The sequence below is a fragment of the Pleurodeles waltl genome, chromosome 2_2 (assembly GCF_031143425.1).
Source record: "Pleurodeles waltl isolate 20211129_DDA chromosome 2_2, aPleWal1.hap1.20221129, whole genome shotgun sequence".
Taxonomy (NCBI): Eukaryota; Metazoa; Chordata; class Amphibia; order Caudata; family Salamandridae; genus Pleurodeles; species Pleurodeles waltl.
Genome location: NC_090439.1, coordinates 740,476,171 through 740,502,768, shown reverse-complemented (window position 1 = coordinate 740,502,768; position 26,598 = coordinate 740,476,171).

Sequence of the window (26,598 nt, the reverse complement as noted above, 5' to 3'; positions counted from 1 at the left end):
AGAAAATATCCACTTTCTAAAAGTGGCATTTTCAAACTAACAATCTCAAAACCAACTTTACCAAAAGTTGTATTTTTAAATTGTGAGTTCAGAGACACCAAACTCCAGATCTCCATCTGCTCCCGAAGGGGAAACTACAGTTAAAACTTATTTAAAGGCATCCCTCATGTTAACCTATGAAAGAGATATGCCTCGCAACAGCGAAAACCAAATATGGCAGTGTTTCACTGTCAGGCCATGTAAAACACATGAGTACAAGTCAAACCATTAACATACACTACACCCTGCCTATGGGGCTACCTAAGGCCTACCTTAAGGGTGTCTTACATGTATAAAAAGGGAAGGTTTAGGCCTGGCAAGTAGGTACATTTGCCAGGTCGAATTAGCAGTTTTAAAACTGCCCACAAAGACACTGCAGTGACAGGTCTGAGCCATGTTTACAGGGCTACTCATGTGGGTGGCACAATTAGTGCTGCAGTCCCACTAGTAGCATTTGATTTATAGGCCATGGGCACTTCTAGTGCACTTTACTAGGGACTTACTAGTAAATCAAATATGCCAATCATGGATAAACCAATCAGCAATACGATTTAGGCAGAGATCATATTCACTTTAGCACTGGTTGGCAGAGTCCCAAAGTCAACAAAAACAGGTCAGAAAAAATAGGAGGAAGGAAGCAAAATGTTTGAGGATGACCCTGCAAAAAGGGCCAGGTTAAACACAACGCCCTACCAGACTAAACCCACAGAAGACCCATCAATACCTTGATGGACTTCCCTGTTCGGAGCAATAGAACATGGACCCTGGCCAGCAACAGCAAGGCCATGTTCCATTTCTATGCCTACATGAACCCTTTGTCCATAGTCTCAGGGCCCACTAAGCTAACCCATGGGGGACCCTTCTCTTCACCTGCAGATACCATCTGTGCAGCACCTAACCTTACTTTGCTCACAGATGCATCACAGTGGGCAGACAGTACCACCATGGCCAACGCAGTGGTGTGGCCCACTCTCCCCCCAGGTGTGACCCCTGCCCCCTCCCCAGGGGCAACTTTTCCACCAGGACACTAAGCCAGAGTGGTTGCTGACAGCTGTCAGGAATAAGAGCCAGGCCTCAGGCCTTCCAGGGCTCTCCAACCACTGTGGCTTTGGAAAGTAAATTAGTGTGCCAGTTAGGTGGGTGACAATTTTACCATGTTTGGAAAGTAGAGTGCAAGCACTTTACCACTGGTTAGCAGGGGGAAAGTGAACAGAGTCCTAATGCTAACAAAAAGGGTTCAGCTGTAGGAGGATAAAATCTGGGGGCATATCACTCAAAAGATGGTCATTTCCAACTGAACGATACATAATTCACTTCATGCAAAACTTACAACTGACATTTTTTTAATGTTTTGTAAATAAAAATGAATTTAAATCGGAGACAGAAAATCAAATTAGTATCCTCAGAATGCTTTGTAGGAGCAATGTAAGTGTGTCAAACAGAATATAGTATGGACGATGAGTGGTCTTAGGTGAATTTAGAATAGCTCCAACCTTCCCATTCAAAATATTTTTTTATTTTTGTTTACCAATTAAATTAATGTTTTTATCATCTGTGTATTGGTTTGATGAATGCCCGTTTTTGTATTTGTTGTGTATTGTTTTGCCATTCAAATCATTGAAATTCTAGGGCCAGGGTCCCAGCTTCCAATAATGACTCAGTAGGGGCCCCCAGGGTTCAGAAATAATTAAGTGGGTATCCACAGAAGTCAAAAGGTTAAGAACCACCAATATAGAGCAATTTGGTTGCAGTAGCACTCACACAAAAAGATTTAGGGGCAGATGCAGGTACAAAAAAATTAGCAACTCGCAATTTGCGAGTGTGTGCGACTCGCAAATTGCGTGTCGCTAAAAGAAATGCAGGTACAATGTCGGTGTACAATTTGCGACTCGCACCCGGAGTCGCAACGCATATAGCGAGTCCGCTGTTTGCGAGGTCGCTTTTTGCGACCGCGCACAAAAACGAACTCACAGATTGCGAGTGGGTATCGCAAATTGCGAGTACCATGTAAATTGATTGCAGGTGCTGCAGAACACTCCAGAAACAACTCCAGAACACTCTGGAAACACTTCCTGGCACATGATGATGACATCACAGCCAGGAAGTTTACAAATACACCTGGGAGGAGGGAGGACCACACCCATTTTAAACTGCTGAACTGCAAACAGGAGGAACAGCAGCTACAATGGAAGAAACTCCTAGAAAAAGAAAACTAAAATTCTCAGAGAAGGAGCTGGAGGTGCTGTCAGACGAATGCTGTCAGCACTATGATGAACTATTCGGAAAGGCAGCCCTCAATGTGCCAGAAGCCACCAAAAAACAACTCTGACAGGAGATCCAAGAAAAAATTAACTCCCTGGGGGTGAGCCACAGGAGTGTGGAAGAGATTAAAAAACAGTGGTATGACCTCCGCTCTCGGACCAAGGAGAGGGTGGCTGAAAGGCTCCGGGAGATTAGAGGCACTGGAGGGGGACCATCATCTGTACCACCACCCACACCCCTGGAAGAAAGGGTGGAGGAGACCCTGGAGCAGGAGGCAGTGTAAGGATTTGGAGATCTGGACACCTCTGAGCCCACTACATCAACCGCTGAGTACCATGTGATATTGCTGTACTTCTATCAATGCCATACCCCCACCCACCATGTACACAGGGGCATGATCAATCAAGATAGCTCCATTTCAGGGTAGCAAACACCAGAATGATGCATTATGGGAAATGTAGTCAAGTAGGCAGTTCATAGGCAATTGTTTATTTGGAAGTGTGCAACAGATAGTAGACACTGACAGTCTGTTCCCCATGTCCCATAGGTCTCGCACAAGACACCACCACAACCCACAGCAGCCAGCCCCATGAGGACAGCACATGAGCTGCCACCACTCCCACCTGTACGACCAACATCATCCCTGTGATGTCCACACCTGCTGCAACTGTGTTTCAGGAGGCTGCGCCAGCAACAGGCAGGAGTGGCACAGTAGAGCACACAGGTCAGCCACCGCTGCGCAGGCGACGCAGGTACAGGAGAGCAGGGCTGCAGGCTGTGTCCGGCCGTCCATCAACCACCAACAGCGAGGCACAGCTGCTCCGTGGTCAGCGCCTGCAAAACAATATATTAGGGCAGATTAGTGGTGTGCTGCACCGCTTTGTCAGAAACAACGAGGCCAGCATGCAGCAGCTAAATTCCAGAATAGACATTATTGCCACAAACACTGGGGACCTAGCCCTGTCCATAAGGGATCTGGTGGCAGGACTACTGGCACAGGGCGAGGGTGTCCTGCGCAGGGACCGTCAGCTGCTACAGAGGCTTGATAGGATGGCCACATCAATTGGCAGACTGGCTGTGAACACCACTGGCCTGTTGAGAAGGACAGTTGGCCTCCAAGTCGAAATGGGCCATTTTGCAGGAGATGTGGCTAGGGGCCTGGGCCGGATCACACACGTGATTGACTTAATGGAGGCACGGCATCTGTTCCGGGGGCACAGGGGACACACCCCAGGACAGCGAAGAGGGGCCGCCGTAGGACATAGACATAACCCTGTCCCTGATGATATGGCACATGACAGCAATGTGCCCCATGCATGGTTTGCATTTAGAAGACCATGAACAGTTAGTAATTGTAAATAGTTGTATTTCTGCACATATTAAATAGTTTTTTTGTTCCACTTAACAAATTGAGTTTTTGGTCAATAGGTGAGTATGGTTGGAGTTGACACGTACCTTCCAAAGTATTGATTTGCGATGTGTTCCCGTCTCAGTCTGCCTTGATTAGCTATACTCCGATCCCCATGATGGCGATGTGGTTGCTCTTGCTCTTCATCCTCAGGATCTGGGTCTGCAGGGGTGAGAGGTAGCCCACGTCGGGTGGCAATATTGTGCAGGATGGCGCATGCGACAACAATTTTGAATGCTGTAATGGGGTATACTGGAGGGCACCTCCACTGCGGTGGAGGCATCTGAATCTTGCTTTCAGTAATCCGAAGGTGCGTTCAATAAGGTTCTTGGTCCTCTTATGTGCACTGTTGTATCGCCTCTCTGATTCATTGCTGGGTGTTAAAAACGGAGTCATTATCCATGGCCGTAGAGCATCTCATCACTCTTATGTCATGTCTCTATCAAACTATCCTCCATTCTCACTCGGACTCATCCCAAATCCCTTCGACCACTCTCATCTCCTAAACATCTCTGCCTAAGCTCTTCCCTCCACCTCCACATCTAACTCACCAAACCTCACTGTACCTCTGTGACCTCCCACACAACCCTACTAATTTCTCCTGCATTCATCTCACCCTCCTACTATGCTCTCCCTAACCCTTCCACATCCTCCTTCCCCTCCGCTCCCCCTTTTATTCATCTCAAGCCTTTGGATTGAGTAAATGAAGGATAAACTCCCAATTAACACTTCTGGATTTCTTTCCTCCTCCACCCCTCCATTACTCCAGTCAACCTAACTAACAAACTCTCATATCCCCAACTCAAATTAACTCATAATAATACTAAAACTGTACTCCTTATTAAATTATACTAATCCATCACTAATTCTTTTGGGTACCGGAGTAGCGTGCTACTCATCGAAAAAAGCGCTTCGACGCCTCATCAGGGGTAGTAAGCGCTATATAAATACGATTACAATACAATACAAGATGCACTGTCACCTGTTGGGCACAAACATTACACTGTTAGAAAGTCCTGGTTGGTGTGCACAGTTACCTGTGTGTATGTCTGCAAGGTGTATGCAGCTCTACCTAGGAGGTATCCGTCTCCAAACTCCCCACGTTCCAGGCGTTGGTGTATCCCACTGTGCCTAAAAATGTAGGAGTCATGGGTACTGCCTGGAAATTTTGCAACAATGTCAGTGATAACATAATGTGCGCCACAAACAACCTGAATATTGAGTGAGTGGGTACACTTTCTGTTGCGGAACAGATGTTCCAGGTTTGCAGGGGGGCATATTTGGATATGTTTCCCATCTACACATCCTATGACATGGGGAAAGTTGGCAATCCGGTAAAAGTCCAGCTTGGTGCTGTTAATTTCTGCCTCATTCCTGGGTAGGTATATGAAGTGAGACATGTGTGTGAGTATGGCATCTAGGAAGGCCCTGAGGAACTTTGACACTGCACTTTGGGATACCCCACCTGCCACAGCAATGACCCCCTGATAGCTCCCTGAAGCCAAGAGGTGCAGTGAGCATAGCACTTGCACATGCGTAGGGATGGCGCAGCCGCGCAGTCTGGTGTTCTAGCTGTGGTTTTAGTAATTCAATTAATTCTAGTATGGCTGTGCTGCTAAGGCGGTATTTATCGCATATCTCTTCCTCAGTTTTCTGGAACAGAGTCTGCCTTGTTCTATAAATCTTCTCCTGTCTCTGGCTCCTCCTCCTCCTCTGCTGGGCTGCGTGGACTCTCCATCTCACTGCTATAAGGTATATCTCCGCCATCTTGAGTAACCCAGGTGCCTTCTGGGTCTCCTTTTATACTTTGGTAATGGTTACCACCTGCTCTGAGTTAGTGGTAAATGGGACATGCAAACTGGGTTTTTTGCGACTAGTCGCAATTTGAGAGTTGCTATTGCATATGGTTTGCGACTCGCAAATTGCGACTTGCTATTTGCGGGTCGCAAAATGGGGTCGCACATTTTGCGAGTCGCTAACGGCTCGCATCGCTTTTTGCGAGTCGGAAATGGGATTATTGCATCCCATTTCCGATTTTGCACAGTCGCAAATAGCGATTCGGGCCATTTGCGACTCGCAAAACTTTGCTACATCTGGCCCTTAACCTTTTAACCTGTTTGTTGGACCTTCAAAAACCAGATACGAAAAAGGGGTTTAAGTGGTTCAACTCTGGTTACTTGAAGGTCCAGCAATATCTCGATAAGGGTCCAGGAGTCTACTTCATGCAAATAATGTATTCTGTATTATACCCCAGTTTTAGAAATGTACACATGAAACCTCATAACTAATATGCAAGAAAGAATATTTTTTATATTTATATGGATAATAGTCCTAATGAAAGAAAACAAAGACAATGACTGCGGAAACGTTAACAGTATTTTTGTGGATTTAATCATGATGACATATTTTACTAGAAACACGATGAATATGCTGTTGGCATAAGGTTCAAATATGAATGGTTCTGAAATTAAAAATGAGAAGTCAAACCAAAGCCAATATACCTGAGACTTTGTTTGCATTTGAATGAATGATTTTTATCTGAAGAACATGATAGCTGACTAGCAAGCCGGTCAGAGGTTCCAGGATCTACTCACCTCGAAAGCTCCCTGTGTAGAGATTTCACTTATTTTTGGATGGCTCTGGCTTGATCTCCTGCTGCACATTGATCTGACTTCTTTCAGGTTAATGCAGGAGCAGAGAAGTATATGCCCCCCTTGTCAACTTGCTATCTTTTTTCTGGGGAGTGGAAATACTTTAAGGCCTTGCGTTTCTTTGGCCAGCCTGTAAACTGGCATCTGTTGGAACATCCTGGGAAAATCAGGTGAAATCCGCACAGTCAGTAGGAAATATCAGGGATTCTGGTGATGGAGGTGTGGTCGGTCTCCTGATGTCCTCAAAGCTCACACCCAACAGCAGTAGTATCAGGTAGAAGGTCCGGATAAAACAACACATAGGAGGAAATCAGTGTGTCCTCATTCCTATTCTCCTTAAGGTATGGTACGCCTGTCAACAAAGAGTAGCTAGTTGGAGTCCTCGGAGCATTTGGAGTGGAGTGAAGTGGCAGTGATAGGCTATGAGAGGTTATGTTTCTTTTGAGAAGTCGGAAGGTGTGGGGTGTCCAGTGTCAGCTGATTTTAATTTTGATTATGATGTAGAGGGAGGCACAGACACCCTAGTGTGAAGCATCTCAGTTACAGGAATTCAAATATATTTTTTAAGAAACGGTATCTCTGTTGGTCTCCTAAAAGCTGCAACGCTTACAAGCCAAATGGTGAGTATTAATAAAGAACTTCCCAATATAGGAAATCCAAGTAGTTATCTGGTAAAACAGTCAATAGTAGACTATCCACTAGCTTAGCCAGGGTACTTAAAGCAGGAGTGTCAGAGGGAAAAAACAGACAAAAAAACAGGTAGCACAAGAAATGTGGCAATTACTGTGTACGCTGAATTTATTACTAATGAATTTGATGTATAATGGGTTAAGAATTTGCATAAAATTTGACTAATATAGAAAATTATTTATGACTTGGAAAATGTGCCCACTTGAGTAGCCGCCATGAAATACGTAACGCTTTTAGTAAAGAGCATATTAATCAGTATTCAAATAGTAGGTGTAGAGAAAGTGAAGTAGTGTGCAATATTATTGATTTCATGTTATGTATTGGCTTAATAACTATAGGCCGTAAGTTGACGAGGTTTGGGCCTAGTCTGCACAGCCTCATATTTAGGTGCAATGTTTAATAAAATTATGGGAAGGTAAGTCTAGATAAATCAATACATTTATTGTTCACTCTGTGTTGACCAAACGTTAGCAGATGTCTTTAACTTTCTCATGAGAAATGTTTGCTATAATGTCTTGTATTAGGAGTCGTTACTTTGTATAGTTTGATGCGTGAGACAGCGATGTTCCCAGGATGCACTGAATGGAGCACACATTGCTGCAAAATGTTCCCTGATGAACCTGAGGATGGGAACAGGAGAAGAGGAGCCATCAACATGTGAAAGACAGTTTAGTTATATCTTAGATTTTGGTTTTTATTTCTATTGGACTAATTGTAAATGTCTGATTTTCTGAACAATGACAGGGTGAGAAGTTATTTGGGACATTCTAACTTAGCCCAATTGTACATGGGGAGAGGGGGCTCATTCTATTCTGTTGGAGGAGCTGAACAGATTCCTGGTGGCTTTATTTCTATCTTTAACTTTATTGCTTAAGTTTCTAATGCTGCATGTTGAATGTTGATTCCTTAGATATTGTTTCTTAAATGGTTCAGATAGTTTAGAGTCCCATGGGTCTGAACCATTCCCTTTCACTGCCCGTTGCTGATGGTGATCAAACTGAAGTGCAACTGACAAAGATAATCGCAGCTTGCTGATCCGTATCAAGAGAGGTATAACAAAACGCTATAGTTCTTGTTATAGGTTTGTTCTTTGCTTCTAGGTACAAACTGCTATTTTGATAGAGCCATAGATGATTTTCCAAATTAACTTTGACAAAAATTGTTTTGCACAAAGCCCAAACATGCTGTTATAATCAGAAGGCTGGTTAAGGAGACCCAGAAATGTTAAGAAATTGCTTTTAACAAATAATTGAAGTTGCTCACGTGCGGAATCTAGATGTATGTTATATCTATTGCGCAGTTATTCTTGCACTTAATTTGTACTGTGACCATTGAATACTTAACTGTCAGTGCATTAGGCTAACTTGAGATTCTTTTGAAGATTTGGTAAACCGGTGTTGTTTATGTATGTTTACCATCCATACCAGACTAATTTACGTGACATTAGCATTGTTAATGTAGGGAAATAAACTTGCTCACTTTTACATAAAGGTGTGGATATTTGTGGCCAAATGGATCATGGTGTGTAAAGATCACTGACTCCCAAAAATATTTTGGTGATGTTTTACAGATTAAGGCAGTTGGATTTTCAGAGGATTTATGATTTATGGTGGAATCACTCTAAGCGTAGTCAAAAGGTAAATTGATCCACTAACGCTCCCCCTTATAAACTTCCAGATAAAAGACCAAGGGGGTCATTTTGACCCCGGCGGTCAAGGACCGCCGGGGCCAGGGTCGGCGGGAGCGCCGCCAAAAGGCTGGCGGTGCTCCGCAGGGCATTCTGACCGCGGCGGTATGGCCGCGGTCAGAACAGGAAAACCGGCGGTGTCCCGCCGGTTTTCCGCTGCCCTGCTGAATCCTCCATGGCGGCGCAAAATGCTGCGCCGCCATGGGGATTCCGACACCCCATACCGCCATCCTGTTCCTGGCGGTTCGCCCGCCAGGAACAGGATGGCGGTATGGGGTGTCGTGGGGCCCCTGGTGGCCCCTGCAGTGCCCATGCCGTAAGAGGGCCCCACAAAGAATTTCAGTGTCTGCTTAGCAGACACTGAAATTCGCGACGGGTGCAACTGCACCCGTCGCACCCTACCCACTCCGCCGGCTCCATTCGGAGCCGGCTTCCTCGTGGGAAGGGGTTTCCCGCTGGGCTGGCGGGCGGCCTTCTGGCGGTCGCCCGCCAGCCCAGCGGGAAAGCCAGAATGGCCTCCGCGGTCTTTCGACCGCGGAGCGGCCATATGGCCGACAGCCGCCCGCCAGCCTCAGAATGAGGCCCCAAATAAGGACAGACACGCTAATAGAGATGGTAGCAGACTCGGATGGTTAGTCTCCTTAAGAGGTCACCATAAAGTCCTTTTTCCTTAGAAATAGGTAAAGAAGTTGCATGGTTTGATGTGAGCGTGTGTGGCTGTTAGGGGTGGGGTCAGTTGTGTGGTGTATGCGTGTCTGCGGGTGTGTGTGTGTATGGTAGTGAGAGGGCGTGAATGTATCGGAGGGGGTGGAGGGGTGAGTGTGTGGATCGGGTGGGTGGGGGGATGAGTTTGGATGGAGGGGGGCCTCGCCTCAGGTGAGGCTTAGATTAGAGGCAGAAGACCTAATTGAGGGAATGATGGGTTTGGACAGGATTGACTCATTACGAGAAGACAAGTTATGTTACTTGTCCAAGCTGATTACTAACAAAGCAGGAATAGTGCAACAGAAGTTGGCAGAGTTGGCAGAAAAATATAAAATATAGAAATTGAGAAGACAAAACATTTAAAGAGGACTTACAGGTTAGAATTGGACTCAAAGGATTTTGAGAACATGAGAGTCCCAGGAATGGAAATTCACCTTAGAGAATTAATTCTGAGCATCCAAATCTGGCGAGCATTAGATAAGTGAGGAAGCAGATGGGTGAAGAAAAGAGACAAGAGGAAAAGAGATTCTGTGCAGCAGGTTGAGGATCCAGTGACAATCTTACCAATGAAAGAGATTCCCGGAGGGAATTTTTTCTATGTCCCTTGGAGCAGAAGTGACATTTTGTCATTTACAAATGATTATCCCAGGTTGAGAGAGAAGCCAGTAGAGTGGTACCAGCAAACAGAAAAGTGTATGAAACTAGCTAAATGCCTGCGGGAGGATTTGAACATCCTTTTAGAAATAGTGGTTCCAGCAGACTTATGAGTCGAATGCAAGAGAGGTGTAGATAGGCTGACATGAGGACCTCAGAGAGATCCAGCAACAGGTGCACCGTCTCCTGACGTAATGAAATATTACTATAAGGTGAATGCATTTTTGAAGATGAGAATTTCACCTAAGAACATTGACTTGCTGAAAATAGACAGGTCAGCCCAGGAAGCGAAGGAGTCAATACATGCATACTATGAGAGATTGCTACAGGCATTTAAACATTACAGTGGCACAGAAACAATTGAGCTGAAAGACATGATTCATTTTGTATTCAGATTTGTTAAAGGACTGAGACCCCAAATCAGCCAGATGATTAAGAGTCATTTGATTTGTTGCCAAGCGAAGCTGGTTGATAAAGTATTGCAGTATACAAAGTACTGTAGTGACGAGATTGAATTGAAGCAGTAAAAGTTGAAGGAAAAGGAAATGGCATGCAGATTAAGGGGGCACAATCAGGAATGCTTGGAAGTTTTCCACAACAGCAGCAGCAGGGAAAGATGTGGCTGCAGAACAAGGCAAAAGGTAGACGTCGTGGTGGAATTGGAAATGTGGACCGTAGTCCTCATTTGAATACCGTTGTTGTTCAGAATGATGTGCAAGGAATGAAAAGAATGTTACCATATCACGCTTGCGGAGGCCTCGGACTTTGGAACCAGGAATGTCTGATGTCAGGTCAGGAAGGTGTTGTTCAGCAGACCAACAAAATAAATTCTTTCCTAAATACGAGAGGACCAAGAATGAGAGGTCAAAATCAAAATTTCCAAAGTAATGTGAATCAGGCACAAGGTTTTCAGCTCATGCAACAGATGCAAATGCCATGTTTGCAGAAGCCCCAGTCACAGCAAATGCAACCTCAGATTCAAAGAGTACCTAGACAGCACATTCACATACCTCAAACCCCAATGGAGCAGTAGCAGGTGATGCTTCCTCAGCAGGTCACAAGTCAAAGGTTTAATCAGAGTAGTTACACAATACACTAGTACCCATTATACAGTGAGTATTAAGCGAATGATGACTTGGTGAGCGAGAGTTCGGATGAAGAGAAATGTGTGTTAGCAGCTTCATTAGAAGTAGATCAGAAAAGTTCATTTGTGAAGGGTAAAGTAATGGGTCACAAAGTCTCATTTTTAGTTGACACAGGAGCTACACACTCTACGGTACGAACTGAAGAAGTTCCAAACTTGCCAATTTCAGGGAAGATAGTGCAGACTGTAGGAGTTCCCAACCAGTAATTGACCAACCCGAATACTGAACCGTTCAGGTTAAAATTGGCAACTCTAAAGGATTACACAAATTTGTAGTTTGGGTCTCAAGCCTGGTATCCTTACTAGGAATGGACCTGCTATGCAGAACAAGATGTTCAATTACGTGCTCAAACGGTAGAATTGCCTTTCAAACAAACAGTGATGATGAAGACAATTTGTCCACAGGAACAATTTGTGGCACGGTGAATGAGGAGAACTCTTTGATCAGTTTATTTTCAGTTTTCACAATGAGAGATCTTCCTTCTGACTTACAGGGAACAGTTACATTGAAAGTGTGGGATTTTAAAGGTAAAGACATTGGTCTAATCCAAAGAGTTGAGCCAGTTTAGGTGCCAGTCAAGCCAAATGCGATTTTTCCCCAGATTCCTCAATACAATATGACACAAGATATGATTGAAGGGATTTCACCCATAATTGTGGAATTTGTAAACCAAAGTGTTTTAAAAGAACTACTGAGCAGCCCCTGTAATTCACCAATAATGGGATTGGTGAAGCCATGTGGGAAATTTCGGATTGTTCAAGATTTGAGGAAGGTAAATGTTATTGTGATTAAGTGTTGTCCGTGGTTCCAAATCCCATTCGATGCTGAATGGTTCAACGTAGTAGACCTGTCACAAGCGTTCTTTTCTATACCTCTTCATGAGTGTTAGAAATGGGGTCTCTAGTTGGCAGAAGTATACACCCTTGTTAAAATAGGGGCCACAATCCTAGTCAGGGTAAGTTGCACACAATCTAAATTATCCTGTGCCCACCCTCTGGTAGCTTGGTACTAAGCAGTGCGGCTTAATTTAGAAGGCAATGTGTAAAGTATTTGTGCAATAAATCATGCAAAACACATGTGGTGTGAAAACACCACAAAAACACATCACACAGGTTTAGAAAAGTATAAGATATTTATCTGAGTGAATTATGGTCAAAACAATCAAGATTTGATAAGTATAATTTGAAATATCACTTTTGTAATGATAAGAAGAGTCTTAAGTCTTTAAAAAAGCAACAAGGATCTCTTCCAAGAACAAAGTACCTGGTATGCATCAATTTTACATGCACAGAGACCGCAGAGGATGAGATGTGTGGAAAACAAAGGGTGTGTGTCGGATTTTTGGGCGCACACCAATGATGCGTCGATTCTTTTCCATGCGGCAAGGACTTTGTGTCGAATTCCAGTGCGCAGGCTTGAATCCTCCTTGCGATGAGGGGTCTTTTGACACCCAGAGACGATGTGTGGAAATCCTGGGCATGTGGATGAAGTAACAAGTGCTGCATCGATCCAGTGGGCAATGTGTCAGAGTTCCTGTTGCACGGAAGGTGCTGCGTCGATTCCTCCCACAGGAAGTCGGGCTGCGTTGTTCTTGCTTGGCAATGCATCGATCGAGTGAGCTGTGCGTTGAAGTTCCGGCCGCAACGCTGGTGCTGCATCGATTTCCACTCAGAGAGCTGGGCAGCGTCATTCCAGTTCAGCGATGCAGTGATTCTTTTACCACTAAGCAGTCTGTGCATAGATTCCAGCAGGCTGTGCATTGAGGGAAGGAGTACCTTTGCAGAGATGAAGTATTTTTTGTCCCTAAGACTTCAGAAAACAGGAGGCAAGCTCAACCCAAGCCCTTGGAGAACACTTCTCAGCAGAGCCAGAAGCCAGCAAGGCAGCAGCGCAACAGCAATGCAGCAGTCCGTCACCGAAAAGCAGTCCATGTGAGTCCTTTGGGCAGCCAGACAGCTCCTCTTGGCAGGTTGAGGGTCTGGTTCAGTGTATCTGTCCCAGGAAGTGCCTACGTTGATAGGGTCAGGGACTCAGTTCATATACCCAAAAGTGCCTTTGAAGTGGGGGAGACTTCAAAGTGATTTTGAAGTGCACAGGGTCCCCTTTCAGTACAGCCCTGTCTGCCAGGGTCCCAGTAGGGGGTTTGGCAGTCTATTGTGTGAGGGCAGACCACTGTCCTTTGAAATTTAAGTGTCAGGCCCTCCACCCTACCAGCCCAGGAAGACCTATTCAGTATGCAGATGTGTGCAGGTGTGACTGAGCATCCTGTGTTTGTGGTTGCCTGGGTCAAATGCACAAGGTCAACCAGCCCAGCCCAGAATTGAATTAGAGACAGGGTGTAAGGCACAGAAGGATTTTAAGTGCAGAGAAATGCTCACTTTCAGAAAGTGGGATTTCTAAAATAGTAATATAAAATCCAACCTCGCCAGTCAGCAGGATTTTGTATTACCATTCTGGCCATACTAAATATGACCTGTCTACCCCTTTCTGGTCAGAACCTACTACTCAAACAGTCTATGAGGGTAGCCCTAATGTTAGCCTATGAAAGAAGCAGGCCTCACAGCAGTGGAAAACGAATTTAGGAGTTTTCCACTACCAAGACATATAAAACACACAGGTAAATGTCCTGCCTTTTACCTAAATGGCAGCCTGTCCTGGGGTTATCTAGGGCCTACCTTAGGGGTGATGTGTGTAGAAAAAGGGGAGTTTCAGGCTTGGAAAGTACTTTTAAATACCAAGTCGAAGTGGCAGTGAAACTGCACACACAGGCCTTGCAATGGCAGGCCTGAGCTGGAACATGGTAAAGGGGCTACTTATGTGGGTGGCACAATTGGTGCTGGAGGCCCACTTGTGGCACTTGTGGCATTTAATTTACAGGCCCTGGGCACATGTGGTGCACTTTACTAGGGACTCACAAGTGAATTAAATATGCCAATTGGGTATGAGCCAATGTCACCATGTTTTAAGGGAGAGAGCACGTGCACTTTAGCACTGGTTAGCAGTGGTAAAGTGCGCAGAGTCCTAAAACCAGCAAAAGCAGTGTCAAAAAGTGGAGGGAGGCAGGCAAAAAGTTGGGGGTGACCACTCTAAGGCTGTTTTAAATTTTGGGATCAAGTCTATTCTTGGTGTAGAATTCCTCAAGGGTTATCAATGTCACCGTCCATTTTCAACCAGCTCCTGAAAAAAACCCTGGAGTCATTGGAAATGCTTTTCCAATCCACGTTAGTCCAGTACATTGATGAGCTGCCAGTTGCGTCAAATACAAGAGAAGCATGCAAGTATGATACTATTGCTTTACTGAATCACTTAGTGAAGAATGGACATAAAGGCCCTCATTATGAAATTGGCAGTAAATCCCGCTTACGGCCGCTGTCACGCCCGCCAACATACCGTCAGGGAGGCGAACATGCGTTCGCCATATTATGACACACACACACTAAACCGACAGAATACTGCCACAAACACATTTCTGCCAGACCTAAGGTAAGTGTTAAAGTGTCAGTACGAACATCCATACCGTTACCCCAACAAATCTACGCCCACCACATTATGACTCACAAATCACCACGGCAGACATTAAATGGCAGTAAACCATTGGTGGTACACATCGGCATGGTCAGAATGGCCACCCAAATACTAAACAACACAATATTGGACAAAATTAAAATCACACATCTGACACTGATACACACACCACACCACAACCACCCATCCACAGCACTATAAAACACACACCCACATTACCCACAACCCTTTCCCAACACAAAAAGACTGCAATAGCTAGGCACGCAAATCACAGATACAACTACACACATATACCAAAAAGCCCATTCATCCGTCACGCACCCCACATCCCACAACCCACCACATTACTCAACACCCTCTGCACAACACACACAACACAACACCCATGTCGCCACTAAGGCACCCCCGTTTCACAGATGAGGAGTTGCGAGTCATGGTGGAGGAAATAGTCAGAGTAGAGCCACAGCTGTTTGGAGCACAAGTACAGCAAATATCCATTACAAGGAAGATGGAGCTATTGGAGCAATGGTAGAGAATCGTGGACATGGTGAACGCCTTGGGACAGCATCCAAGAACAAGGGACTACATCAGGAAGAGGTGGAACGACCTACGGGGAAGGTACATTCCGTGGCAGCAAAGGACCAGCTCACCATCCAGAGGACTGGCAGTGGATCCCCACCTCCTCCCCCATAGCTGACAGCATGGGAGGAACAAGTCTTGGCAATCCTGCATCCTGAGGGACTCACTGGAGTAGCCGGAGGACTGGACACTGGTGAGTCAATATTTGCTTCCTATCACCCCCCATACCTGCATGCCATCTCACCCCCTCACCCTGACTCCCATCACTCCACTCCATCCCAAACAGTGCACCTACACATGTGACTAACCCCAATGCCAAGCCCTGCAAGCCATGTCAATGCATGTACAGCCTTCCCCGTCCTGTATGTACACCCATCACCAAAGCATGCACAGTATGGGGAACTAACAATCCTATAATACATCACCATTCACAAACAAAGGTGGCAGGGCAACAGCAACAATACAGGGGAAGCTATGGATGTACGATATGTCACAGACATGAAGCATAATACATCACTTACATCCCCACAGGTGCCCCAGACAATCCTAGCGGCGAGGAGTTGCCACGACTATCCAGTCCCCCCACAGAAAATGCCCCCAGTGATGACAGTAACTTTGGACTTCTGGATCTGGATGAACTACCTGGCACATCAGGGACCACTGGTCAATCGGCCATCCCAGCCCACTCCCAGTACACCACAGAGCCTACCCCCTCAGTATCTAACACCACAGCACCCACCCAATGTCCCCACACTTCTGTCCCCAGGACACGTCAATCAGCAGTGTGTCCACCTGTACAGAGACCCCAGTCCACACCTCACAGCCAAGACAATCAGGATCCTGGGGTCAGTGGCAGTGGGCACACCATTCTGGGGACAATGGCACAGGGAGACAAGGACTCTCGGAGGACAACAGTATGCCAGGGGGAGGACAGGGTCAGGGAACTAACTCTCCAGGAGGCACTCACTAATGTCCTGTGGGCTTACCAACAATCCCAGGACAAGATGGGCCAGATCCTTAACAACATGCAGGAGAACAAGCGGCTGCAGGACGCACACCATTAGGAGATCAGGGAAGATTTGCAGGACCCAACACCACCATGGTCTCCATAGTATGGGTGCTGGCTGATATGGCCAACATCATGAGGGAATGGACAGCACACCAGCAGGTCCCTTCCACTAGCCAGTCAACTAAACAGCCCACCACATCTGCTGCAGCTAGCGGACATAAGGCCCTGACACAGGACCCACAGGCCACCAGCACCCCTCCACCTGCAGAAGGTAAACCACCCCGCAAACGTTCCCTGCAACTCAGACAGAAGCCAGAGACAGTAGCCAAGACCAAGATAACCACCAAGAACCCTCCTGAATGTGCCCATTGTGTCCCACCCTGTCACCTTGTCCACTTTGAACTGCCTTTGCTCCCCTTCATATGGCCCCTTGTACACTGGGCCTGTGCTACAAACAGACTGGATCAATACCCTGGACTTACCTCTACCATCACCCCATTCCATTGCACTTTTCCGTCAATAAATTTCACTACAAAAAACACAGTTGAACTCAACCTATGTGATAGTGTTTTATGTGATGAAAATGTGCTATTATGGAAACAGTCACATCTTGTGCAAATGACCTGAACACTGTGATAGCATACAAAGAATGACCTGTAGCTGTCTGTAGTCATCACATCAGCACACAGTTGTTATAACACCAACATCTGCAAAATGAGAAGGCATAGGTGACAGTCAGTTGAGATGCAAAGGAAGTGAATGCCATTCTTCCTTAGCCATACTGAAAACATACATAATCAGAGGAATGGTCAGTTCCACTGTCTCACCTGTGTGTCACTGGAAATATTGACGTATACCTGATGTTCTGTTGTCCACATCCTCATCCTCTGCCTCCTCATTCTCACTGTCCTCAGGGTCCACTGCTGCCACAGGGGCACTTTCAATCTCCTCCTCCTACAGAAAAGGCACATGTCGTCTGAGGGCCAGGTTGTGCAACATGTAGCATGCTACTGCTATCTGGAATACCTTCTCAGGGGAGTAGCACCTGTCAGATGGAGGCATCTAAACCTGGCCTTCAGGAGGCTGAAGGTACATTCTATGATTCGCCTAGTCCGCCCAGGTGCATCATTATACCAAATTCTCAGCACCTGACCTGGCATTCCTCACAGGGGTCAGGAGCCACAATAGGTTTGGGTTGCCAGAGTCACCTGCAAGTATTGAGGGACAAACATAAGCCTTACACAATGGTAAGGGGATAACTCCTGAAGACATACACTGATATACATCGGGTGGAGGCTCTGTCTCACCTATCAGCCACACCCTGTACCTCTGCAGTTGTGCCATCACATTTAGGATGCTGCTAGTCCTCAGGGTTAAGGCGTCATGCCTTGACCCAGGATACTTGGCAGCGATGTGGGAGATGTACTTGTCCACCAGGCACACCATATGCACATTGAGTGAGTGGAAACTCTTCTGATTCCTGAACACCTGTCCATTGGCCGGGGGGGAGGGGGACAAACTCAATATGTGTTCCGTCAGTCACCCCAATATTTGGTATATGTCCCATTGCATTGAATACTGCCTTCACAGTGGCCAAATCTTCCACCTGGGGGAAAGTGATGTGGCTACACATGTGTTTGACCAAAGTAGACAAAACCCTTGCCAGCACGATTGAGAACATTGGCTGTGACATTCCTGCTGCCAAGTCCACTGTCACTTGGAAAGAACCAGTTGCCAGGAAATGGAGCACTGATAAAACTTGATCAAGAGGGGGGATCCCAGTGGGATGACAGATAGCTGATGTCAGATTAGGCTCCAATTGTGCACACAGCTCTGTGATTGTGGCCCAGTCCATGTTTTAGGTGAATATTATGTGCCTGTACTCCAGTGTAGCCAAGTCCACAAGGGGTCTGTACACGGGGTCTTGTCTCCTCCTCCTATCCCTCCTCAGTGGTAGGTATCTAAGGGACACAAGAGTGAGTAGGGTGTCACAAATTGAACAATGGAACTACCACCTCAGTGTACATAGAGCATTTATGTGATGGGACAATGTGAATGGCAATGCATGTGCAATTTACGGCAACTACTCGGTTCTTAATTTTCTGAATGTTGTCCACCACCATAAAATGGCGACCGCCTGTCCTGTATGTAGGGACAGGTAGAAGTGAGGTAACTCTGCCGGCGTTGGGCGTCATGGCAGAAGGCACTCTTGCACCGCCATGCTATTCGTCATTGGGTAAAATGGGGCTTTATGGAGTACAGTGTCCAGTGGGGATCACCGGCGGCAGTGACGGTGTACACCGCCACCGACGTCACTCCCATTTTCTGTCTAAAACCTCACTTGATTCCTGACTTTCTACAGGACAACACCTCCACTGTGTGTGCTGCTGTGACCTGTGTCTACGTCCTGCTGTGGCCCATGTGATCAGGGAAAGTGCCCCTGACTTCACTTCGGAGGAGTTAGAGTGCTTGGTGGATGGGATCCTACCCCTGTATAGATAGCTGTATGGGCCTCCAGACCAACAGGTGAGTACACCATGGACACGATGCATGTGACAATGTTGCATGGAGATGTAGGTGCTGGCAGCGTGTAATTTGGGGGGTATATCTGGTGGTAGTGTACATGGTGGGCGCCGGGTGATGTGTTTGCCAATGGAGATAGAAAAGGTATTTGTGGGCCATATGTGTGACAGGCTGGATTGTATGTTTAATGGTGTCCTCCTGTCAGTATTACCTCTGCACGTCAGCGCCTATCAAAAGAAGGGATTGTGGCATGTCATCGCCAAAGACGTGCAGACCCGCGAGGTCTACAGCAGGCGGAGCACCCACTATAGGAAAACCGAGGAGACCGAGGAGGCCCAGCTGGGGATGGCATCCCAATGAGGGCATGGTGCCGTTGGAACCTGACCCCCCTGATGGCCTGCATACTGGTGGTGGCTTACCCAGAGCTTGATGGGCACTTGAAGGAAGCACAGCAGCTACAAGGGGGTGAGTACAGTGAGTGTGACAACCATCTTTGTTGGCTGGCCTGGGTTCCTGGTGGTAGGTTTTAGTTAGTGTGTACCCCTTAATGTCAGTTCAGACATTGCTGCGTAGTTCAGCTCAAGGTAAATGGGTGTATAGCAAAATCTTGTAATCTAGCTAGGTGGTATTCCAGGTCAGACAGGACTACTGGGTCCCAGGAAGGGTGCAGTTGGCAGTGGTTGGTTCTCATCTTGCTGTGGTACCTAGCCTATTGAATGCCAGTGCAATGCATAGTGCTCAATCCTGATCCCTGTGTGTGATGGCAATGTGTATGCCACCTGTGGTGTTAGTGCTGTAATTGACCCAGTGCTCCCTTTCTCTCTTTCCCCTATTTTCTTCTGTCATCCTGCCAAAGTGTGCATTAGCATCATCTGGCAGAGGAGCAGGGGCACCGGTGACTGAGGGAGCTCCATCCCACAGGACCCAGGAAGTAGAGTCCACCAACGCCGAGAGGACCAGTTGGACGGAGGGTGGGGGGAGCACCACGGCAAAGACAGGAGGTGAGAACACTGAATCTGATTCCTCCTCCGATGATAGCTCCCTGGTGGTGGCAGACACCTCTGGGACTACCCCAGCTACAGCCCCCCGTACCAGCACTACCCTCCCAGTAGCCACCCACTGAGTGGCCTGTGCCCGCTCACCCAGGAGGGTGAGCATCTCCTTCGTCACAGGCCCCTCAGTCCCTGCCCCAGTAAGTCCTGCTGCCCTCAGTGAGGAGGCTATTGACCTACTGAGATCCATCTCTGTAGAACAGACCATAGTGAATGCATTCCAGGGGCTGGCATCCCAGATGCAGCAATGCAATGTCTATCTGGAGGGCATCCACAGAGGGTTGGCAGCCCTACAGAGATCGTTTCAGGCTCTGGCCTCCTCTCTGATGGCAGCCAGTGTCCCTGTTCCTACTGCCCCCCTCCAACTACCACTTTCCAGTACCAGTCTCCTCAACCCCAATCCATCCCATGCACACATACAGACAAGCATGCACACCAAACATCAGACAAGAGTAGCACAGTCTAACACAGGCAGCACACTTCAGGCCACAAGCACTCACACAAACAACAGATAGTTGCACACACAACAACATCCACTGCCTCCACTGTCTCTCCCTACTCCTCCTCCTCCTCCTCCTACGTCACAGCCACATCCGCACTCACACCTGCATGCACTGCATCAACAGCCACCACCGCCATCACCACATCAAGCAGCACACACACCTCACTTGCAGACACCTCCACAACATTCATCGATGTGTCCTCCCCTTTGTTCTCTCCCACCCTGTCTGCCCCCTCCTAAAAGACACAAACGCATGCACTCAGACTCCCAACAGCCATCCACCTCTCACATGCACACTGCCCATGCACCTGCACCCAAGTCCAGCAGACGTACACCTCCTACAACCACTCCCTCAACCTACACTCTCATCCCTCCTCCCACATCCTGCCCCAAAGTCCCTAAGAAGCTTTTCCTTGCACATCTTGACCTCTTCCCTCCCCATCTACTCCCCCATCCTGCCCATAAGAGCAGGGTCCCAACGACCCAGAACAGCACCTCAGCCAAATAGTCTGCCCCTGCTCCCATCAAATCAACAGCTGCTGGCAAAAGGGGCCCCAGACTGTGATGGCTGCCACTCCTACTGTGAGCACACCTCTGCCTCAGAAAGGGAGGACTAGGGTGGTGAAAACCAAGGGACATGAGACGGGGACAGTGGATGCACCTCCTAGTCATGGAGGCAAGAAAGTGAAGGTTCCCACTCCACCACCCAAGAAGGGGAAGGATCTCACTCCACCACCCAAGAAAGGGAAGGATCCCACTTCACCACCCAAGAAAGGGAAGGATCCCACTCCACCACCAAAAAGAGGCAAGAGGACCCCTCACCTTCAGCAGAGGCATCCAAGGAGACACCTCCACCTGCAGAGTGCAAGGAGCCCACACCTCCAGCAGAGGTAACCAAGGATACACCTCCACCAGCAGAGTGCAAGGAGCCCACACCTCCAATAGAGGCAGTCAAGGAGACACCTCCACCAGCAGAAGCACAGGGCATGTAGGCCACCCACCAGAGACAATTGGGCAAGGAGCCCCCTCCAGAACCAGTGGGCATGTTCCCCACTTCAGAGACTGTGGCCTTACACTCCCCACCAGGGACAATTGGGCAAGGAGCCCCCTCCAGAACCAGTGGGTATGTTCCCCACTTCAGAGACCGTGGCCTTACACTCCCCACCAGGGACAATTGGGCAAGGATCCCACTCCAGAACCAGTGGGCATGTTACCCACTTCAGCTGAGGTGCCTCCCACACCCACCCCACTTTCCCCTGAGGTACCTGCCCATTTCCAACATAATGCCCCTGCACAGTGCTGTCTGGATAATGTCAGGAATCAAGTTGGGGCTTGGACTGTGACCTGTGGGCATGTGAGCCTTTTGTACTTTGGACTGGCCATTGGCCCTTTCTGGACATTGACGCCTGTTTTTGTTATCACATGAACAATATGGTGGCTGTTGGCATCATATTACAGTATCAGTTGAGTTAAACCTCAATGTGGGTCCTGTGACATTAGTTTCACTCTGCAGCTGGTTACGTGTATGATGTGTATGTGAATGGTGTGTGTTACGCATGTGTGTGTCACTCTCCTTTTCCTCCCTCCCTTGTGTGTGTGCCAGGCAGCTGTACTCACTGCCGTCATCATCATCGGCGTTGGTGTTCCAGGAGGACCATGGCGTAGAAGAACATCGGGAAGACTAGAAGTTCTGGTTCCATGGCGGCGGCGGTCTCCTCTGTGTCACTCAAGGTGAGTCTTTCGTCTTCTGTGTAGTGTTTCCGCAAGGCTTTTGATGGCATTGGTACCACCCCGGAAATCATGGCGGTTGGTATGTCATAATATGGTCGGCGGTACCTTGTCTTCCACCTGGCTGTTGATGGCTACCGCCATGGTCAGTGGTGTTAACAGCCTGGCGGTTGGTGTGGTAGATTGGCTGTCTATGGGAGATATCACTGCGATGGTCATAATTTGGCGGTAATTACGTCAGCCTGTTGGCGGTATTACCGACACTTTAACAGTCACCGCCAATGTCATAATGACCTGCAAAGTGTCCCCAGCAAAATTACAGTACTGTCAGAAAGAAGTGAAATATTTGGGTCGCCAAATTGAGAATGGAATTAGGAAAATTTCTAGAGAAAGATTCACAGTTACACTGCAGATGAATCCCCCAGTGACACAGAAAGATGTTGGGATTTCCCTGGTGAACTATTGTTGTCAGTGGATTCCCAACTTTTCAGTCATTTCAAAGCCATTACAGAAGCTGACACACAAATAAGTTACTGATCCCTTAATGTTAAATCAAGCCTGTATGAAAGACTTTACTGAGTTGAAAGAGAGTCTGTGCAAAGACCCAGCTCTGGTTATATCCGTCTACACAAACCCCTTCATGTTGTTTTCTCAAGAGCATGATGTATGTTCTTTGTCCATGTGGACACAAGTCTATGGTGGTGTAAACGGCCCAGTAGCATATTTTTCAGCTACTTTACCTGGCTGTTTACGCACTGTTGCCGTGGTTGGACTGAGCCTACCTCAGAGTGAAAGCATTGCGATGGGACATCATTTAAATGTTATGGTCCCTCACTTCATTGAAGTTTTACTTACCAGACCCAAAACCCAACATTTGACTAATGCTAGGTTGACGCTCTATGAGACTGTCATCCTGGGTTCGGCCAATGTATCATTGAAAAGGTGTACAGTGCTTAACCCAGCAACTTTACTTCCAAAAGAGAATATTGAGGTTGATAAATTGAAAGAAGTTGATCATGACTGTCTGGAGGTTACTGATTTGTGTATAAAACCGAGCCCTAATATTCGAGATACCCGATTGGAAGAAAATGACCAAATGATTTTTGTTGATGGTTCCTGCTTAAGAGATAATATGGGAATACTAAGAGCAGGATATGCTTTGTGCACAATTTCTGGTATACTCGAGGCGTCCTGGCTTCGAGGAGTGTACTCTGCATAAGTGGAGGAGTTGGTAGCCCTTACAAGAGCATGCCATGTCTCTGCACAGCTTAAAGTTACTATTTATACAGAAAGCCAGTACGGGTTTGGAATAGTCCATGACTTTGGCCAGCTGTGGTCACAGAGAGGTTTCCTGATGTCTTCTGGTTCACCGGTTAGAAATGGTGAAATAATCCATGGCTTGTTATAAGCTATTCAAATCCCTGAAAAGATTGCTGTGGTGAAATGCAGTGCACACCTGAAATCAGAAGATTTTGTGTCAATGGGAAATGGATATGCAGATCAAGTTGCAAGGTTTTGCACATTGAGTTGTATATTGTTCAAAGGCAAATGGGAAGTGTTACCTGGAGAAGAAATGTACCCAAATTATTCACTACATGTCATAGATACTTGCGAAAAACTGAAATCACTTCAGGATAATGTTGACAGGGATGAAAAGAAAAATTGGTTAAAGTTAAAATGTGTTCAGCGTGAGGATGACTTATGGGTGTCTGGGGAGGGACAAGTGCTTTTGCCAAATAGTTTGTTGTCGCAAATGGCTAGATATTATCATGGTCAAGCACATGTGGGAAGGGATGCCCCAGTTCGCACATTCAAGCAGTTTTGGTTCAATCCAAAGTTTAGATAGGTTGCTAAAGCAATTTGCCATCGTTGATTCATTTGTCAGAAGATGAACGTGGGTAAAGGGACCGTGTTCAATATGAGCCACATTGGAAGAATGGGAGGCCCATTTAGCAGAATGCATATGGATTTTATTGAGATGCATGTGTGTGGACGGTTGAGGTATGTGCTGGTGATTGTATCTTTAGTCACTGGATTGAAGCTTACCCTACACAAAGAAATGACAGCCTTACAGTAGCGATGTTACTACTTAGGGAACTGATACCTCATTTTGGTTTTCCGGTCTTTTTAGAATCAGGTAGAGGAAGTCACTTCAACAATGAAGTAATTACGTTACTATGTTCAGCGTTAAACATTGAGCAGAAGTTGCATAATAGCTACTGCACTGAAGCCTCAGGACTTGTTGAGCAAATTATTGGGACCTTGAAGTCAAGAATTTAAAAGATGTGTGTCCACAAATCTGAAATGGCCAGATGCACTGCTGTTAGTTCTGATGACTATGAGAAACACCCCCAACAGGAAAACTGGAGTCCTGCTGCATGAAATCCTCATAGGCAGAGCAATGAGGTTACCAGCAGTTCCTGCAAATGCTCTTATGAACATGACAGATGATATGGTGTTGGATTACTGAAAAGGTCTGGCTGATGTGGTTCGCTCTTTCTCTCATCAGGTAGAAGCCACCACACTGCAACTGTCTCAAGATCAAAGCCACAACCTGAGAGGGGGAGATTGGGTTGTGATCAGAAAACATGTGAGGAAGACTTGTTGGGATCCTCTGTGGAAAGGACCTTACCAAGTAGCATAGGTTACTATTACAGCTGTGAAGTGCACTGGAGTTCCGAACTGGATCCATGCCAGCCATACTCGGAAAGTACCCTGTCTGTTGGACAATAAAGGAGAGTTGTTGAGAGCACCAACAACTTCCAGACAAAGCCCTGGCTCAGAGAAGGAAACGGGAGAATCAGAGACTGAATTTGAGAAGACCGAAAACAGTGCAAACACTCCTGTAAGAGACGAAGTGGAAGACCTACAGGAGAGTGACAGTGAACTAAGCTCAACCGAAGTAGCAGGAGAGTCTAGTCAGAGGAGGGATCTCCCAGAAGCAGACGATCTTGAAAGACAAACAGAGAAAACAACAGACCCCAGGGGGAGGAAGTTGAGGCGGGTCAAAGCCAAAACAATCTGACTCCTCATTAACCTGTTGCAGGTACGTCAAGAGAAAATTCTGCAAAACAAAGAGAAGTTACAAGTCCAGCACTGAAAAGAGTGTTGAAAAAAAGGTCCACTGAAAGGAGATGAGTGGCCAAAATCACAAGCCAAGAGGAAAGAAGCAATTACAGTGACCACAATTGAAGAAGACATTGACACTACAAGAAGAGAAGGTTTGAGTGATGGAGAGGTAAATGGAGATCAAAGATTGAAAAGAAAGAGAATTGCAAATCGGAGATATGCAGGTCCTGAATTGGCGTATGCAATGACAAGTGAATGGCAGAGAGAATTTTTGTCTTTTTGTTTTGATCGAGAAATCCAAGGTTAATATTTTGGCATGTGAAGAACATCAATAACCTGAACTATGGAAAATTGTGAATTTAAGAAAAGTGAAAGGAGACTGTTGAAAGTAACTGGAAGAGACTTTAAATAACCTGATTTGATAAACTGAAGACTGAGAGCTGTAAATAATTAAAGAAAATTGAAGATTTGTGTTTTGTTTTGCTGCATGGTTATAATTTGTTCCCCTTTTACTTTCTGATTCTTTACAGATCATGAATAACAATAGCCAACACTTTAGGAAGAATAGGTGCTGTAAATACATAGGAATTGGTTTGGTGATTGTGTGGATAATATTGCGTCTGGTGTTTATTGTGAGCATGACTCTTCTTGACAAGATTGTGGCCAACCATACCTTGGCTTTAGAGACAACTGCTGCACTCACAGAATTAGGTTTGGGATAGATGAGAAATATTTGCATATAGTCAGTACCAAGGAAAACTTTCTTCTAATGTTTTCTATAGCTTATTGCGTGAGTATGTTGATACAAAGGATGTAAGAGATTGTTATGTTTGTACGCAGATTCCTTCATCAGTGGAGGAAGGAGTTACTTACTATAGTTTGCCCCTTACTTATAGAGCCTAATAAACAAATTAATATTATTAATATTCCCTTTACTATTTTTAGTAACAATCCGTTCCAAACGTTGCTGAGCCAATTTCCCACAGAAGCAAATCCTTTTCCAACTTTCTCCCAAACTCCTGGTTCTTTCAATTCCTTTAAATCTATACTTTCATTAGTTACATTTGTAAGCATCGTTCTAATTTTTCCACTGCTGTCCGGTATATATGTACAACAGTGACGTGTACCAAGCATTTTGCAAACGCCGCCATCCTTTGCTAAAAGAATGTCTAAGGCAAGCCGATTTTGAAGAGTCATAGCTCTTTCTGCAGCGAGTTCAGCATCCATCAGGATTATAGCTCCTGAAAATTTTGTCAGCATGTTATCCACAATAGTAGACAACTTTCGTATTTTGATTGAATTCAACATGACTCCCACTGAAGGAATCAATGCTCCAAATATATCTCCTACCACACCAGAAGCTGTCTCTC